Source organism: Helianthus annuus, chromosome 7 (genome assembly GCF_002127325.2).
Source record: "Helianthus annuus cultivar XRQ/B chromosome 7, HanXRQr2.0-SUNRISE, whole genome shotgun sequence".
In the NCBI taxonomy this organism is placed as follows: domain Eukaryota; kingdom Viridiplantae; phylum Streptophyta; class Magnoliopsida; order Asterales; family Asteraceae; genus Helianthus; species Helianthus annuus.
In genome coordinates this window covers 47,751,194-47,768,136 of record NC_035439.2, presented here as the reverse complement: position 1 = coordinate 47,768,136, position 16,943 = coordinate 47,751,194, and the positions used below count along the sequence as shown (strand labels likewise).

Sequence of the window (16,943 nt, the reverse complement as noted above, 5' to 3'; positions counted from 1 at the left end):
CTTTCTGCGTTAGTAAGGTGAGAGGCTGCGCGATCTTAGAAAAATCCTTAATGAATCTCCTGTAATATCCTGCCAATCCCAAAAATTGGCGAATTTCCTTTGGTGTGCGAGGCGCAGGCCAGTTCTTAATAGATTCCACTTTGGATGGATCAACGTGAATCCCATCCTTGTTCACCACATGCCCTAGGAAATGGACTTCACGAAGCCAGAAGTCGCATTTCGAGAATTTTGCGTAAAGCTGTTCCTTCCGAAGGAGTTCCAAAATAAGTCGTAGATGTTGTTCGTGCTCTTCCTTGCTCTTAGAATAGATCAGGATGTCGTCGATGAAGACTATAACAAACTTGTCCAGATACGGTTTGCACACTCGATTCATCAAATCCATAAAAACTGCCGGTGCGTTCGTCAGCCCAAACGGCATGACCAGAAACTCATAGTGCCCATATCGAGTCCTAAAGGCCGTCTTAGAGACATCCTCTTCCCGAACTCTCAGCTGGTGATATCCCGATCTCAGATCGATCTTTGAATAGTAGCTCGACCCCTGCAACTGGTCGAACAAGTCGTCAATACGCGGTAGAGGATAACGATTCTTCACAGTCACTTTGTTGAGTTCGCGATAGTCGATACACATTCTGAAGGTACCATCCTTCTTCTTCACAAATAACACTGGAGCTCCCCAAGGCGATGAGCTAGGACGAATGAAACCCTTATCCAAGAGTTCTTGTAGTTGCGTGGAGAGTTCTTCCAACTCTGATGGCGCTAAACGATAAGGTGCACGGGCTACAGGCGCGGCTCCAGGAGCTAGATCAATCTGAAACTCGACTTGGCGATGGGGCGGAAGACCAGGTAATTCCTCAGGGAATACCTCAGGATAGTCGCGTACAACCGGAAAATCCTCTAGCTTCTTCTCCTTCTCTGTGGTATCAGTAACTAGAGCCAAAATCGCAGTGTGGCCCTTTCGTAAGCATTTCTGAGCCTTAAGAAGAGAGATGATGTTCTCAACAGCACTTCTCTTGTCGCCACGAATCATGAGAGGTTCACTACCTAAACCAGGAATACGAACGATCTTCTCGTTGCAAAGAATCTCTGCTCGGTGTTGGGATAACCAATCCATCCCAATGACAACGTCGAAACTACCCAAGACAATAGGAATAAGATCGATAGAGAAAGTCTGGTTAGCGAGAATAAGCTGGCAACCCTTGACTACGTGAGAGGCTTCCAAACTCTTACCATTAGCTAGCTCTACAGTGTGCTTGTCGCTCAGGGGTGTAGGAATACGCTTAAGCATCTTACTAACTTCTAGTGACACATAACTAGTATCGGCACCCGAATCAAATAAGACTGTAACATAAAAGTCGTCGAGAAGGAACTTACCCGTCACCACGTTGGGATCATTCCTTGCTTCACCTTGGCCAATCACGAACACACGTCCCCTAGCACCATTGTTGTTGTTCCCATTGTTACCATTCCCCTGATTATTGTTGTTGTTCTGGTTCAGTTGGGGACAATCCTTCTTGAAATGACCTTCAGCTCCACACTGAAAACACCCTTTGTTGTTACCCTGCTGCTGTCGCTGGTTCTGCTGAGGTTGCTGACGATTCTGATTGACGGGATATGCGCTCCTGCAATCTTTTGCAACATGACCAGGCTTGTTGCATCGATGACAGTTGCCCCTGGTGCATGCCCCACTGTGGTGTAGGCTACAACGATTGCACTTGGGGTGATTTCCTTTGTACCCACCATGACTTTGACCACCAGACGATTGCTGACTGGGGCTCTTGTGATCGTCCGTCTTTCTTCTGCTGAGACTGAGTTTGCACCGAAGTTGAACCCCTGCTTGAAGTTCCATCCCATTTCCGTTTATCCCCACTAGAAGCACCAGAAGTAGTTGCAGCACCTATGCGCTTCGGTAACTTGTTCTGCTCCACCGCTTGGTCAGTGAGACGGTGAGCCAACTGTACAACCTGCTGGATAGTAGTCAAGTTCGCTGAAGTCACATGACTTTGGATCTCTGGCACCAAGCCCTTGAGATAGAGTTCAATTCGCTTGTAGGGAGGATCCACCATAGTAGGACACAACAAGGCAAGCTCATGCGATCTCTTAGTGTATGCCTCAATCTCCGACCCCGACATCTTGAGATTGTAGAACTCATCTTCCAGTTTGTGAATGTCGTCACGACTGCAGTATTCTTCCCTGATCATTTCCTTGAAAGTTTCCCATGGGGTGGCATTGGCAGCAACCAACCCTAACATCTGCACTTGAGCATTCCACCACGTGAGAGCCAAACCCTCGAGAGTACCAGTAGCATACTTCACCCTGCGCGCTTCAGGGCATTCACACATTTCGAACACAGACTCCAGTTTCTCAAACCAGTGTAGGAGACCTACTGCTCCCTCAGTTCCGCTAAAAGTAGTGGGTCGACAGTCCATAAAGGTCTTAAAAGTGCACACCGGTGCCTGAGCATACTGACCTAAGGTAGGTGAAAGAAAAGACAGAGTTTAACACAAAGGTTGGTTCACGAGAGTAGGATCCAAATGATCCTAGAACAATTTCGGACTACAGGATATACCTCCTGCGTGTGCAGCTGCGAGCGCTGCGTCAATTCGCTCGTTGATCAAAGCCGTCAACTGGGCTTGTGTCATGTTAACGCGTCCAGACATGGTTCTTCATAATAAAAGCAATACGTGTGAGAGAGGTTCGCGAAAGCACGATAGTAGGACAGAGTAAGTACGCATGTGTTCAAACAACAGTAGTTATACTAGTCAAGCATACCATGAGCAATGTACTACGCAACTAACAAGTAGGCCATATACATACATTATATTACCTAGAACGTCGAGCCTTGCATGAGGAGCGAAGTGTCGTTGTGGACCGTTGAGCACTAAACCGGTTATAGTCTGGTTTTAACAAAAACGTTTCTCCTTTATTAAAACCAAGTTCACTATAACCAATGGCTCTGATACCAATCTGTCACACCCCCAAAATCCCACCTGCGGAGTACTACCGCTTGGAGGCGTGACTGACCAGGATCCAGCCACCAATCATACTGAACAAGCATATAAGTAATTATAAAAGTTTAACCAATACGATTGGTGTTCCAAAACAAATAAGTTTAAGTTGTAAGCGGAAGCATAAGTTTAAAGTTGTAACATAAGTTCCAAAAGTTTCAAGTTTAACATAGTCTTGTAGCAATCCCTGTCCCACAACGATCCTCCTCCATGCAAGCTCCCACTGAGTACCTATGGTCCTGCAAAGCATGTAGTAACGAGTCAACAACTAGTTGAGTGAGTTCACGGGTGGGCGTTCGTTTTAGTTGTTTCGAAAACAGTTTACTTTATCTGGCATCCTGCCGTGGGGGTTACCCCATAGTTTTAAAAACGTGACCAGTTCGTTCCCAGTTACTCCGGCACTCCGGCCGTGGGGGCTACCCCATGTAGTTATCAGGCATTTCGGCCGTGGGGGCTACCCCATGTACATCATCTGGCTCTCCAGCCGTGGGGGCTACCCCATGTGTATACTAGACTCGTTACCGTATCGATTGCTGACTGTAGTCATGTTTATGTGCCCTGAAAACATCAATGTCTATCATCATTGACGTGCCCCAGATCCATTAGTTCACGCCCGTCCTCTGCGGCACGGTGTGAGGCTTGTCAGACCTAAATAGCGCTATCTAACTAATGACCCGCTCGCCATTGGCCCGGCGATTAGTCGATACAAAAAGGAGGGACTTCGTGATAGAGTTTTAGTCTAGTACGTTTATCCGTCCATCCGGACGAGGAATCACATTCCTGAACCACTGACGTCCTGCCCAAGGAGGACGAGGAACCCACGTTCCTTAACCCAGTTCCCAACCCAGGGAATCCCATGCTTTGTAGAGGGTGTGAACTCACCTCGGTTTGCTCGGCAGTTAATCACAGAAAGTCAATCAAGTCGCAAGTAGTCAATAACGTCCTATCACGGTTATCACGTATAATCAGATTCGAACCAAGTAGTGCACAAATGTTCAACACGTATGGCAGACACGTTTAATCAGTAGCAGTTCATAGGTAACAGTTAATCACATGTTCAAAGTCCAAACAGTTGGGCTCGTGATAACAGGCCCAAATAACTCATCAACAGTAGCACAGAAGTTCATAAGTCCGGCCCACTAACTAAGGCCCAAAGTGTGGTCTCGAGTCGCAACCGGACTCGCAAGCATGGTCTCGAGTCATGCTGTGTGTTGATCATGGATGGTTGCGAGTCGCAACCGGTGTCGCAACCGTAGTCTCGGTTCATCATGCTAAGGTCTCGAGTCGCAACGGGACTCGTAACCTGTGGTTTCGGCTTGTCCTGCTATGGTTGCGAGTCGCAACCGCGTGGTCTCGAGTCATCACGCTGTGGTTGCGAGTCGCAACTGCGTGATTGCGAGTCGGTAGCAGTCGTTTTCAAGTTCACGTGTTGATGCAGATGTAGTCAGATTAGTGGTACAATATAATCAGGCCCAAATCCGGAAATAACCAATAGCATTCCACTAACAGTTTTCCTAATCAGGTTATTGGTCAAAGATGGATCAAAATCACAAGGGTTTTCAATCTTCAACTATCATTCAAAGTGTTCTTCACATATTCAAACATGTGTTCATCAAGTTCATAACATATTAATCACTTATTCAACCAACACTATGAACAACAATCAAAATACAATTTACTATCATGCATCCTATATGACAAACATGTTCATTAGCCGATTTGTTTAGTATAAACACCCAACTTTTCGGATCCAAATCCAAGTGCAACCAATATCATCATTCACCTTTTAACATACAATGAACCCATTTTTACAACTAAGCATTTATGCATAGTTCCACACATAACAAGAACATTCATGAACCGATTTCTTTTCAAAACATCATGCATAACTAAGTTAACTACCATATTATCACATAATCTCATCATACAAACATAACATGAACATACTAACACTAAGCATTCAACCATAATCTTTAAAAACACTAACCGGTTAATGGGTTTCGAGGGTGTGTGTAAAGCTTCCAACCGGGTGTGTGTGTGTGAGCCGATCCAAGTCCAAAGATCCAAGAATGATGAAGTGTTTGTGTTCTTAGGTTTAGAGAGAGAAGTAGGAGGGTGTGTGTGTGTTCTAATGTTCAACAAATGGTAAAAACTAACTAAGGTGGTGTATATATAGTCAAGTTCCAAGTGTGCACCCTTAGTGGGTTTCGAGTGGGGGTTCACGGCCCAAAGGCCCAACCGGCCACTAGGTTCTCGGCCCAAGTCCACTCGAGACCTCATGGTCTCGAGTCGGGTTCTTTGTTCTCGGGTTGGGTTCTCGGTTCACATAAAACACGTACACATATATATACAAATGCACACATAACAAAGCACTTATCACATAAAAAGGTTCACGTTATCATTTTAACTAGTCACATAACGTACAAGCAAGTTACAACGAAAGGTTCTAGATTTCGAGTTGTCACACCAAGGTCCCCCTCATACTAGGGAGACCATTTCTTGCCACCGCACAAGCAGTGGTAGATATGAATGACGGAACACTCACCTTGAGGTACGGGGATGATGAAGTAAAATTCGGAGTTGGGAAGAGAATAGAAGACGACGACCCGGTCAACTACATGAAGGTTATTGATTCGAGTTTGGATGCTGCTCTCCGACGGTGTAACATGGGACGCCAATCATCCCACTCAGAAAATATATAACCTCACATTGGGTCTAGCCAAGGACCCTTATAAACGTGGCGCACCACGGAGGCATTCCGCGGAACTATCCTTAGTTTAGTTTAATCTTTTAGTTTTAATTTGCAGGAATAAAACACACTCATGGTGGTAAAGGATGACAAAGGGAACGAGAAAAATGGCCCCATGCACAAGAACAAGGCGACGCGACACAAAATTCTCCATTACAGAAGGCTCAACACGGGCCGTGCCCAACCAACACGGCCCCGTGCTGAACCCCCTGCAGAAAAATGGCCAGTTCAGGTAACTGGACACGGGCCGTGTTCACCAGACACTCCCCCGTGTCCAGGCTTCTGTCTCATTTCTTTAATTTTTGTTACTGGCACCTGAACACGGGGTCGTGTCCGGTCCCCACGGGGCCGTGTCCAGACTGCCAGTAACATAAATCTTTGCTTTTTAACACCACATTACACATCCAATCAACCTAAAAATTTATTTTTGGGACACATTGAGGACAATGTGTAATTTAAGTGTGGGGGGGGGAAGCTAACACCTCGAAATTTTGCAAGTCCTAACAGCAAGCCTTACACAAAACTCTATTGGAACCGCTAAACACCCCAAATTTTTTCAAAAATTTTCATTTTTTTTACTTGTCTAAAGTTTAAGTTAGGAATCCTAAGATTAATAAGGTTATATTTTTACAATTTTACAACCGAGAGCGTCGTGATAACAAGAACCAACATAAGAAAATTATGAAACGGCATAACGAGCTTAGTTAAAATTTGATTATATATGCTCGATCACATAAAAACCCATTCCCACAAAAGTGAGTTTTGAGCCTTTATTGAGCATACAAATTCACATCTTTAGACTAAATGCTCATTTTTCGTTTCTTGTGTGAAATAGCCGCTTGGTTCTTACAACTCTAGAACTTGCCACGACGATTCATTCCCGGTCCTTACCAACTTAAACCCAAGTAAGTAAATGATGGAGGCATTAGGATTAACCTTTTTTTTCTTTCTACACCATTATTTTTCAATTTTTTTTTACCACCTACCCAAAATCCCCCTAGTTAACCCCTTTAAGCCTAAACCTTTCATTTCTTTACCCTAAAACCCTTTTTACCCACCAAAAACCCTTTTTATTTTCACATTTTATTTTAGTAACAAGCTCGGTTTTTCGTGTGACTAAAAAAAAATGATGAATGATGAAGTTAAAAACAAACAAAGCTATGAAAACAAAAGCTTGTTGGGAGAAATACTTCAAAATAAACGGCATAACGAGCTTAGTTAAAATTTGATTATATATGCTCGATCACATAAAAACCCATTCCCACAAAAGTGAGTTTTGAGCCTTTATTGAGCATACAAATTCACATCTTTAGACTAAATGCTCATTTTTCGTTTCTTGTGTGAAATAGCCGCTTGGTTCTTACAACTCTAGAACTTGCCACGACGATTCATTCCCGGTCCTTACCAACTTAAACCCAAGTAAGTAAATGATGGAGGCATTAGGATTAACCTTTTTTTTCTTTCTACACCATTATTTTTCAATTTTTTTTACCACCTACCCAAAATCCCCCTAGTTAACCCCTTTAAGCCTAAACCTTTCATTTCTTTACCCTAAAACCCTTTTTACCCACCAAAAACCCTTTTTATTTTCACCCTTTATTTTAGTAACAAGCTCGGTTTTTCGTGTGACTAAAAAAAAAATGATGAATGATGAAGTTAAAAACAAACAAAGCTATGAAAACAAAAGCTTGTTGGGAGAAATACTTCAAAATAAAAAGTCACTAAAAAAGTGTTTTACGAAAACCGACGCTTTTTACGCTTTTCGCCCTTTTACTAACCACTAACCCAACCACCCACCTTTAGCCCAAGCCTAACCCTTCACCCAAAAAGTCCTCTTGATATTTACAAAGGTATATAGTTAAAAAGGAGGAGGATTGATTGCTTGGCAAGCTTATGGTAGGAATAAGTTCCATGCCGCTCTCGAGTGATTCACTAAAAAAAAAATACACCTTCGGCCGAGTGTTGAGTGATTTCTCCCGTGAGGTATGTGAACTTGTATATAAATGAAATTTTAAAAAGGCATGCTAAGCCTAAATAAGTAATTTCTCTTATGAAACGTTCTAAATAAATCATAACGAATAGGATTGTAAATAAATAAAAATAAAACCCAAAAAGATCTTGGATTCCCGACACTCTATGACAAGCCAAAAAAACCTTCTCTTCTACCCATTCCATTTGAGAGTGTAAGCCTCATATTTAAAGAGTTTTGCTTGAGGACAAGCAAAAGTTCAAGTGTGGGGGTATTTGATGTGTGTAAAATGCAACATATAAATTACATCAAATAAGGCATAAAACTAACCCTTTTTGAGTACTAATGTTGGAAAAAGAGTGTTTTTGTCTTCCTTTTGTATTTTCAGGATGAAATGAGCTCAAATTCACAAAAGAAGCAAAAAGACAGCTAATTCTAACAAAAATACAAGAAAAGGAACAAAAGTGGATTGCCCGAACCCTCAACGGCATCCTCCCAAGCAAAGAAGAGAAGCCAAAAGACTGAACACGCCCCGTGCTCAGCCAGCACGGGGCCGTGCCCAAGAAGCAGCAGAAAAGACAAACCTATAGAAGCTTCTATTGCCCACCACGGGGCCGTGTCCAGTGAGCACGGGGGCGTGGCGAATTATAATTAATGAAGAGAGAGAGTGTCAGACGGGCACGGGGGCGTGTCCAGCGGACACGGGGCCGTGCCCAGCCTTCTGTTCAGCCTATAAATAGGAGTGCTTGGTTTCATTTCAACTCATCCCTTGGCACACCACCTCTCTCACACTTCATCCACCACCCACCACCACCATAACACCATCATCCACCACCATCATCCATTGTCCATCATAGAGTGTGTGAGTCGTCTCGGGATCCAAGATTGATCGTAAGAGTTGTTGACAATCAAAGGCCATGTTTGCCTAAGTCTCTTACATCACTTGGTGAAGACAAGTGTTTAGTATAATACTTTTTATTTTTAATCTTTTGCACTTTTTATTTGGTTTTGTATTAATGACTTTAATAACTAGTTGCTTATGTTGAAGGTGATCTTTCCTTATCGTTTGTCCGTGGTGTCTTGGCATTATTTTACTGTCTATATAAAATAAAAGATTTTCACCATTCATATCTCCACGGTCTATATGGAGGTATGTTGGCTACCTGGTCGGGGGTTAAGGGAATGGTTTGGTAAGGGTCTTGCCCTTGTTCAGCGTTTAGAGGTCCTGTAAGGGACCTGGGTCAAATTTAGTAGGATCTCCTTAAATGCCCATAGGTATTGGATGGCGGGGATCCAAACTCTTTGACCCCCTCATAAGTTAACTACTATTAATACTATAACCCGGCTATTTAGGACTGTATCCCTGCTGACTCAGACTACTTAGCCGAGGGTAACGTCACCGCCAAAAGCGGGGCCTACCACAATTTGCATTAATAACTTAATTCATTATCAACCAATAATCCAACCCTTTATGATTGTATCCTTGCTGACTCAAACTACTGGGTTGAGGGTAACGTCGCCTTCAAAAGAGGGGCCTACTACAATAACTAAGATAATCTCTTAAACAAGTGCAAAAGTGCGAAAATAATCAAGAGTTATACTAATATACGAGTCGGATCCAAGTGATTCATCTTGTCTATCTGTTTTTATTTTATTTTTATTTTTCAGCACTTAGTTAGTTTTTATTTTCTTAGTTAAAAAATCTTTTCTAACTTTTTGATTTGATTAGACGTTGAGGATAAACCGGTACTAAAAGCTCTTGTGTCCTTGGACGACCTCGGTATCTTACCAACACTATACTACGTCCACGATGGGTGCACTTGCCCATATGTGTGTTTAGTGTTAGTAAATATCGTGTTTTATAAATTTAAAACTTGGCTAAAGGTGTAAAAAGGGCTTAAATATACATTAAAAATATGCTACACTTCACACGCATCATATATATTTATTTATTTCCATCCTACAAAAAACTACAACGGTATATTACTGTATCATATACGACACAACAAGACGCACCCTTATCCGTATACGTATTTCTATTCACGACAACTAACACGACTTTGTAAAAATATTTATATTGATATATATAAATATATATATTCTAAATCACTTAAAAACTAAGTAGATCTCGAGACTTAGTATCTGTCCCGCTTAAATGGGATCAAATAACTAAAAATTGGTTATTTCTAAACCAAGACGATAACAATACTAGAATCGTTTAGTTAACGATTCGGTAGAGCTCGGACACGTAGTTTAGCTACGTCGTTAATTAGAAACTTATAATTATTCCTTGATTAGGAATGCTTTAGTTGCACGATAGCGAGTTCACATTCGTGGGATGACATCACGGAATCACGTTAAGCTAGCTTTGCACAGGAATGTCAAGGTGAGTTCATAACCCCCACTTTTTACTGTTTTACATTTTTATAAATGTTTTCGGGGGTGGAAAGACATGCAAGTTTTGCAAAAATAAACAACTTTTCGATGAACGAAAACTCATATTTCTAAACCGTGTTGCGAATGAATTTCAAGGAACTTAAATGGTTTACGAATGATTTCGATCAAACATACCGGTTATACAAAACGCGCGCATATTTATGAAACGTGCATGATTTTCTAATGGGTACGGGCGACACAGTCGAGGTGATTCGACACTAAAAATCGTCTACACAGGTTGAGTACTTCCTATGTCGTCGCATACGTTAATGTCCTCGCGAAACATTAACGATCAACCTGTTCATAGACGCTTTACATACCCATTTACAATGCTAAAACTTTCACATATTCACAAGATTCATTTGATGGAAACTCACAAATACATGGATTACAAGCTTTGGTAACGTTTTTCAAATTATACCTAAGTAAGAGGACGCGCTGATCCTGCTTACAAAGGTTCGTTTGGGCTCGGCCCATTCTCTCCTGTGCAATGCACAAAGACTCTCGTGGGCTAGACTCACAGTTCTCATATATCATGCCAAGAAAATGATTTTACTATATTTTCTCAACAACTTTAAAACCGGTTATCAAAAAGATTTATTTTAAATCTTTTTCAAAACAAACTATGAACTCGCTCAACTTTATGTTGACTTTTTCGCATGTTCTTTCTCAGGTTGCATTTTCAAAACTATGGAACGGTTGGAATAGGAGAACCCATGGGAATTCGAGTACTTAGCGACGTTCAATTTCTAGAAGTCGTAGCTCAAACATTTCCGCTGTGCAATGAAGATACCTGTCCAGTCACGCCAGCTCTGATATTTCGGGGTGTGACAGATTGGTATCAGAGCTATAGGTTTCAGTGAATTAGGTTTTTGTAGAAATACCTAGGCTTTGACCTCACTATCCTCTGGGGACTTAGATATCAAGACTTGAACACATACAGAACGCCTAACACTCGGATATGGGTTCCAACCGTTGACAAAAACAATGATTCAACATGTTGGTTTTAAACATACACAAGTGTTGTGTTGATACACGTTACATGAAACAATTACACACAAAAATCAAAACTTTGAGAGTTTTGAATCACATGCATTTAGGACCTTTGGAAAACATATGTCGAAACTCATTAAAGGTCGTTACTTAGAAACCGTGACTAAGCACTCGGGCAAACACCATTATCTATATTGTCTATGCTATTTTAATTACCCGAGCAGGTAATCTACGTGGAACGAAATGTTGTTGTGCAACTATATGTAAAACATAAACTATACGTCATCGGATGTCGAAGTACATCACACACGATTTTCGAGGCAAGGCCTTGGGGAAAACACACTTGGGCATGACAACAATGATGTTATGTCTGTCAGCGAGAGAATTACTGATCGAAATGCGGCAAATTACCACGTGATCCTGCATATGACACCAATCACACTGAGGTATGTTTAACTGGGATTTCACGACAATCTATACTTACTCTGAAGAGACTCACAATTATTGGCGCTTCAAAGGAAGTCACATGTCTTCGCATCCCCCCTACTTCATTAAGGCGATTACACTATGTTCGACATTCCATGGAAATGTCATCTAACAACCGGTCATCACACAATATTTCAGGTAAAGTCCTTAAATCCCTTTTGTTGAAATTTTGACTTTTGCATATAATGAGTAGATTTTCGCATTTCTACTCCCCCCCCCCCCCCCTTAACGGTCATTGCATCACGAAGATTTCATTTCTTGATAGTGAACACTCAATTGCTTCATTTCTTGACAAATTCATATGTTACGCATGTTTTGTTTGTTACACATGCGGTTAAGTTGATTCGTGAAGACCATCGGTGGCTTCACTCTAAATTGTTGCTTTACTAACGTTCAATATTGCTTTGCTATGTTCGTGTTTTGCATTGTAATTTGGATCACTGCATTATTGCGTGACTCTTTGGCATCGAGTCAACGAACTCGTTTAAAACTCCTTTTCTTTTCAACTTACATACATGGTTTGTTTGTTGTAACCATGTCGAAACTTTCTTATTGATACATGAATTCATTGTTGGATTGTGTTTAAACCAAGTTCAGTTGTTGAACTTGCTCGTAATATATATTCGATTCAAGGTCCCATATGATGGATCAAGGCCATCATATTCGAAATAATTCCAACAAGCACTTCATTTGTTTCGAACCATAATAGGCTTGTTTGGTCTTCAATTTCATTGAATCGTTTCTTTGATCATGATCAACTCGTGGTGACGTCTTCACTAATTTGAAGCTTGCGCTGATTTCGTTTGCTCACATCATGTACGGATTTAATTATTTTTCTATTTGTTTATTGATATTAAATCCGCTTTGTTGGTTTATTATATTATAGAAATCTTAACACAATCGTGTGTCAAGATATTGGTACACAAATTTATGTCATATTCCGGTGTACCTCCTAACGGTTCTTTCAGCATCGATCGAACATTTTGTGATATTCATTGCTTTTTCATCTTCAATTGGAAAACTTTACTTATTTGTTTCACTTTCAGTTGGAAATCTTATAAGATTTGTTTGGAACAAACATTCAGATTCACAACGTTGAACCTTGCATTCGATTTCAAAACACGATAAATTTTTTTTATCACCGCTATTATTGAATTGTTTCAATCACCACGACACCTTGTGGTGTTGGAATGAACTTGTAGCTGGGGCTAATCATGATCTAGCGTTCCATGCAAAACACGGTGATGCTTGAGGACAAGCCAAAAAACCTTCTCTTCTACCCATTCCATTTGGGAGTGTAAGCCTCATATTTAAAGAGTTTTGCTTGAGGACAAGCAAAAGTTCAAGTGTGGGGGTATTTGATGTGTGTAAAATGCAACATATAAATTTCATCAAATAAGGCATAAAACTAACCCTTTTTGAGTACTAATGTTGGAAAAAGAGTGTTTTTGTCTTCCTTTTGTATTTTCAGGATGAAATGAGCTCAAATTCACAAAAGAAGCAAAAAAGACAGCTAATTCTAACAAAAATACAAGAAAAGGAACAAAAGTGGATTGCCCGAACCCTCAACGGCATCCTCCCAAGCAAAGAAGAGAAGCCAGAAGACTGAACACGCCCCGTGCTCAGCCAGCACGGGGCCGTGCCCAAGAAGCAGCAGAAAAGACAAACCTATAGAAGCTTCTATTGCCCACCACGGGGCCGTGTCCAGTGAGCACGGGGGCGTGGCGAAAGTACAGCAGGCGCATTAATTGTAATTGCGAATTATAATTAATGAAGAGAGAGTGTGTCAGACGGGCACGGGGGCGTGTCCAGCGGACACGGGGCCGTGCCCAGCCTTCTGTTCAGCCTATAAATAGGAGTGCTTGGTTTCATTTCAACTCATCCCTTGGCACACCACCTCTCTCACACTTCATCCACCACCCACCACCACCATAACACCATCATCCACCACCATCATCCATTGTCCATCATAGAGTGTGTGAGTCGTCTCGGGATCCAAGATTGATCGTAAGAGTTGTTGACAATCAAATGCCATGTTTGCCTAAGTCTCTTACATCACTTGGTGAAGACAAGTGTTTAGTATAATACTTTTTATTTTTAATCTTTTGCACTTTTTATTTGGTTTTGTATTAATGACTTTAATAACTAGTTGCTTATGTTGAAGGTGATCTTTCCTTATCGTTTGTCCGTGGTGTCTTGGCATTATTTTACTGTCTATATAAAATAAAAGATTTTCACCATTCATATCTCCACGGTCTATATGGAGGTATGTTGGCTACCTGGTCGGGGGTTAAGGGAATGGTTTGGTAAGGGTCTTGCCCTTGTTCAGCGTTTAGAGGTCCTGCAAGGGACCTGGGTCAAATTTAGTAGGATCTCCTTCAATGCCCATAGGTATTGGATGGCGGGGATCCAAACTCTTTGACCCCCTCATAAGTTAACTACTATTAATACTATAACCCGGCTATTTAGGACTGTATCCCTGCTGACTCAGACTACTTAGCCGAGGGTAACGTCACCGCCAAAAGCGGGGCCTACCACAATTTGCATTAATGACTTAATTCATTATCTTCCAATAATCCAACCCTTTAGGATTGTATCCTTGCTGACTCAAACTACTGAGTTGAGGGTAACGTCGCCTTCAAAAGAGGGGTCTACTACAATAACTAAGATAATCTCTTAAACAAGTGCAAAAGTGCGAAAATAATCAAAGGTTATACTAATATACGAGTCAGATCCAAGTGATTCATCTTGTCTTTCTGTTTTTATTTTATTTTTATTTTTCAGCACTTAGTTAGTTTTTATTTTCTTAGTTAAAAAATCTTTTCTAACTTTTTGATTTGATTAGACGTTGAGGATAAACCGATACTAAAAGCTCTTGTGTTCTTGGACGACCTCGGTATCTTACCAACACTATACTACATCCACGATGGGTGCACTTGCCCATATGTGTGTTTAGTGTTAGTAAATATCGTGTTTTATAAATTTAAAACTTGGCTAAAGGTGTAAAAAGGGCTTAAATATACATTAAAAATATACTACACTTCACACGCATCAAGTTTTTGGCGCCGTTGCCGGGGACACAAGGATTTTAAGAAAGTTAGGAATCAACGGCCTAGTCATATTTTTTATTTTTCTTTTTAATTTTTTTAGGATTTTCTTAGTTTTTCAGCTTCTGCAGAGCTCAGCACGGGCCGTGCCTGGTCGGACACGGGCCGTGCCCAGCATCGTTACTGGCAGTTTTTAGTTTTCCAAGTTACAGAAGGCTGAACACGGGGCCGTGTCGGTGCAACACGGGGTCGTGTCCAACTTTCCAGTAACTGGGATCTGGAAAACAATTACTGTAACTCCGACCACGGGCCGTGCTCGCTGAGCACGGGGCCGTGGTGAACCTTCTGACCAGCATTCTTTTCTGTTTTTATTGCAGGACTTGGAACCAGACGCCAATCCTACATAGTGTATGAGCTCCAGTTCTAATAAGGTCATAAAAGAACCTCTAGAAGAACCCGAACGCTTTCTCAGAAAACGATTAAAAGCTAAAAACCAAGAGAAAGTTTCGGGTGATCCACCTCCAATGGCGGACCAACGTACCCTCATGGATTATCTACGACCCACCGTAGGTAACCTAGGCGCCGCTATCAATGCACCGAACGTTGAAGCTAATAACTTCGAACTTCGGCCGCATTTGATACAAATGCTCCAAAACTCCGCAACCTTCCATGGGCTTGCAGACGAGGATCCCCATCTACATATTACTAATTTCTTAGAAATATGTGATACCTTTCGGATCAATGGAGCATCAAATGACGCCATCCGCCTCCGAATGTTTCCTTTTTCACTAAAAGACCGAGCAAAAGCTTGGCTCAACGCCCTCCCAGCTGGATCAGTAAACACCTGGGATGAACTAGCCCAAAAATTTCTATATAAGTATTTCCCTCCCGTAAAAACGGCTAAATTAATGACTGAAATTAATACATATTCACAAGAGGACGGGGAATCCTTATATGAAACTTGAGAAAGGTTCAAGGAGCTATTACGCAAGTGTCCACATCATGGCCTTGCGATATGGCAACAAGTATCCACTTTCTATAATGGACTGTTGCCCCACACAAGGCAGACACTTGATTCTAGCTCTGGGGGACTTTTAGGTAATCGCCGCCCACATGAAATATATAACCAAATTGAGGAAATTGCTCAAACCAATTTTCAATGGCACACTCCCCGAGGCAATAAATCTATTGCCTCGGGCGCCCATAAGGTTGATGAAAGCACTTCTTTACAAGCCCAAATCGAGGCTCTTTCTTCAAAAATAAAAAAATTAGAAATGACAAAAACAGTCTCGGTTATGGCTTGTGAAGGGTGTGGTGGGCCACATGAAAATTGGAGTTGTATGAAAGAAACGGACGCTCAACAAGAATCGTTAAGCTACATTGATAATAGACCTAGGCCGTCGGGTCCTCCAACGGGCACTTACAACCAAGGATGGCGAAACCACCCAAACCTTGGTTGGAGAGAACCCAGCAATAGTAGTAACCAACAAACCCAACGAACAAACTTTCAACAACCAAGGAATGAGTCACAAAATTTCACTCAACAACAAAGTGGACGAGAAAGGCTTGAAGATACTGTATCTCGCCTCATCTCCGACACTGAAAAGAAAAACTCGGAAAGATTTCTACAATTAGAATCAAATTTTAGAAATCAACAAGCTAGTATTCAAAACATAGAAAAACAATTAAATCAAATAGCTCAAAATTTTGCCGAGAGACCACAAGGTGCATTACCCAGCAATATCGAAACAAACCCAAAAGCGCAAGTTCATCTCATCACGCTACGAAACCGCACCGTGGGGCCTGCAGAAGCACCACCGCTGACAGAAGAAACGGTACCCCCGCCTCTGCAGGAGAATAACTCCCCTCCGTCACCAGAGCCTACCAAGGCTCCTCGAGTCCCGTACCCCGGTAGGTTAATTCGTCAAAAGACCAATGAGCAATTCGCAAAGTTCGAAAGTCTATTAAAACAATTGCATGTCAATATTCCTTTTATTGATGTCCTAACCCAAATGCCCAAATACTCTAAATTCATGAGGGACTTCCTCACTCATAAAAAGAAAATTGAAACTTTGCAATTAGTTAACTTAGGCGAAGAGTGCTCTGCCCTCGTACTCAATAAACTTCCTCAAAAGAAAATCGATCACGGAAGCTTCACAATTCCCTGCTCAATCGGGGAGTCCCCCGTTCGTAATGCACTAGCCGACCTTGGGCTAGCATTAACCTCATGCCCTCATCAATGTTTAAAAACTCGGCCT

General features: G+C 41.6%; 1 non-coding gene across 1 annotated transcript; it reads right to left on the bottom strand.

Annotated features, from left to right (window-relative positions):
• Nucleotides 1-15,587: 15,587 nt before the first annotated feature.
• Nucleotides 15,588-15,694, bottom strand: LOC118480660. Its single transcript, XR_004863640.1, has one exon. It is a non-coding gene; the product is annotated as a small nucleolar RNA R71 (small nucleolar RNA).
• Nucleotides 15,695-16,943: the final 1,249 nt, after the last annotated feature.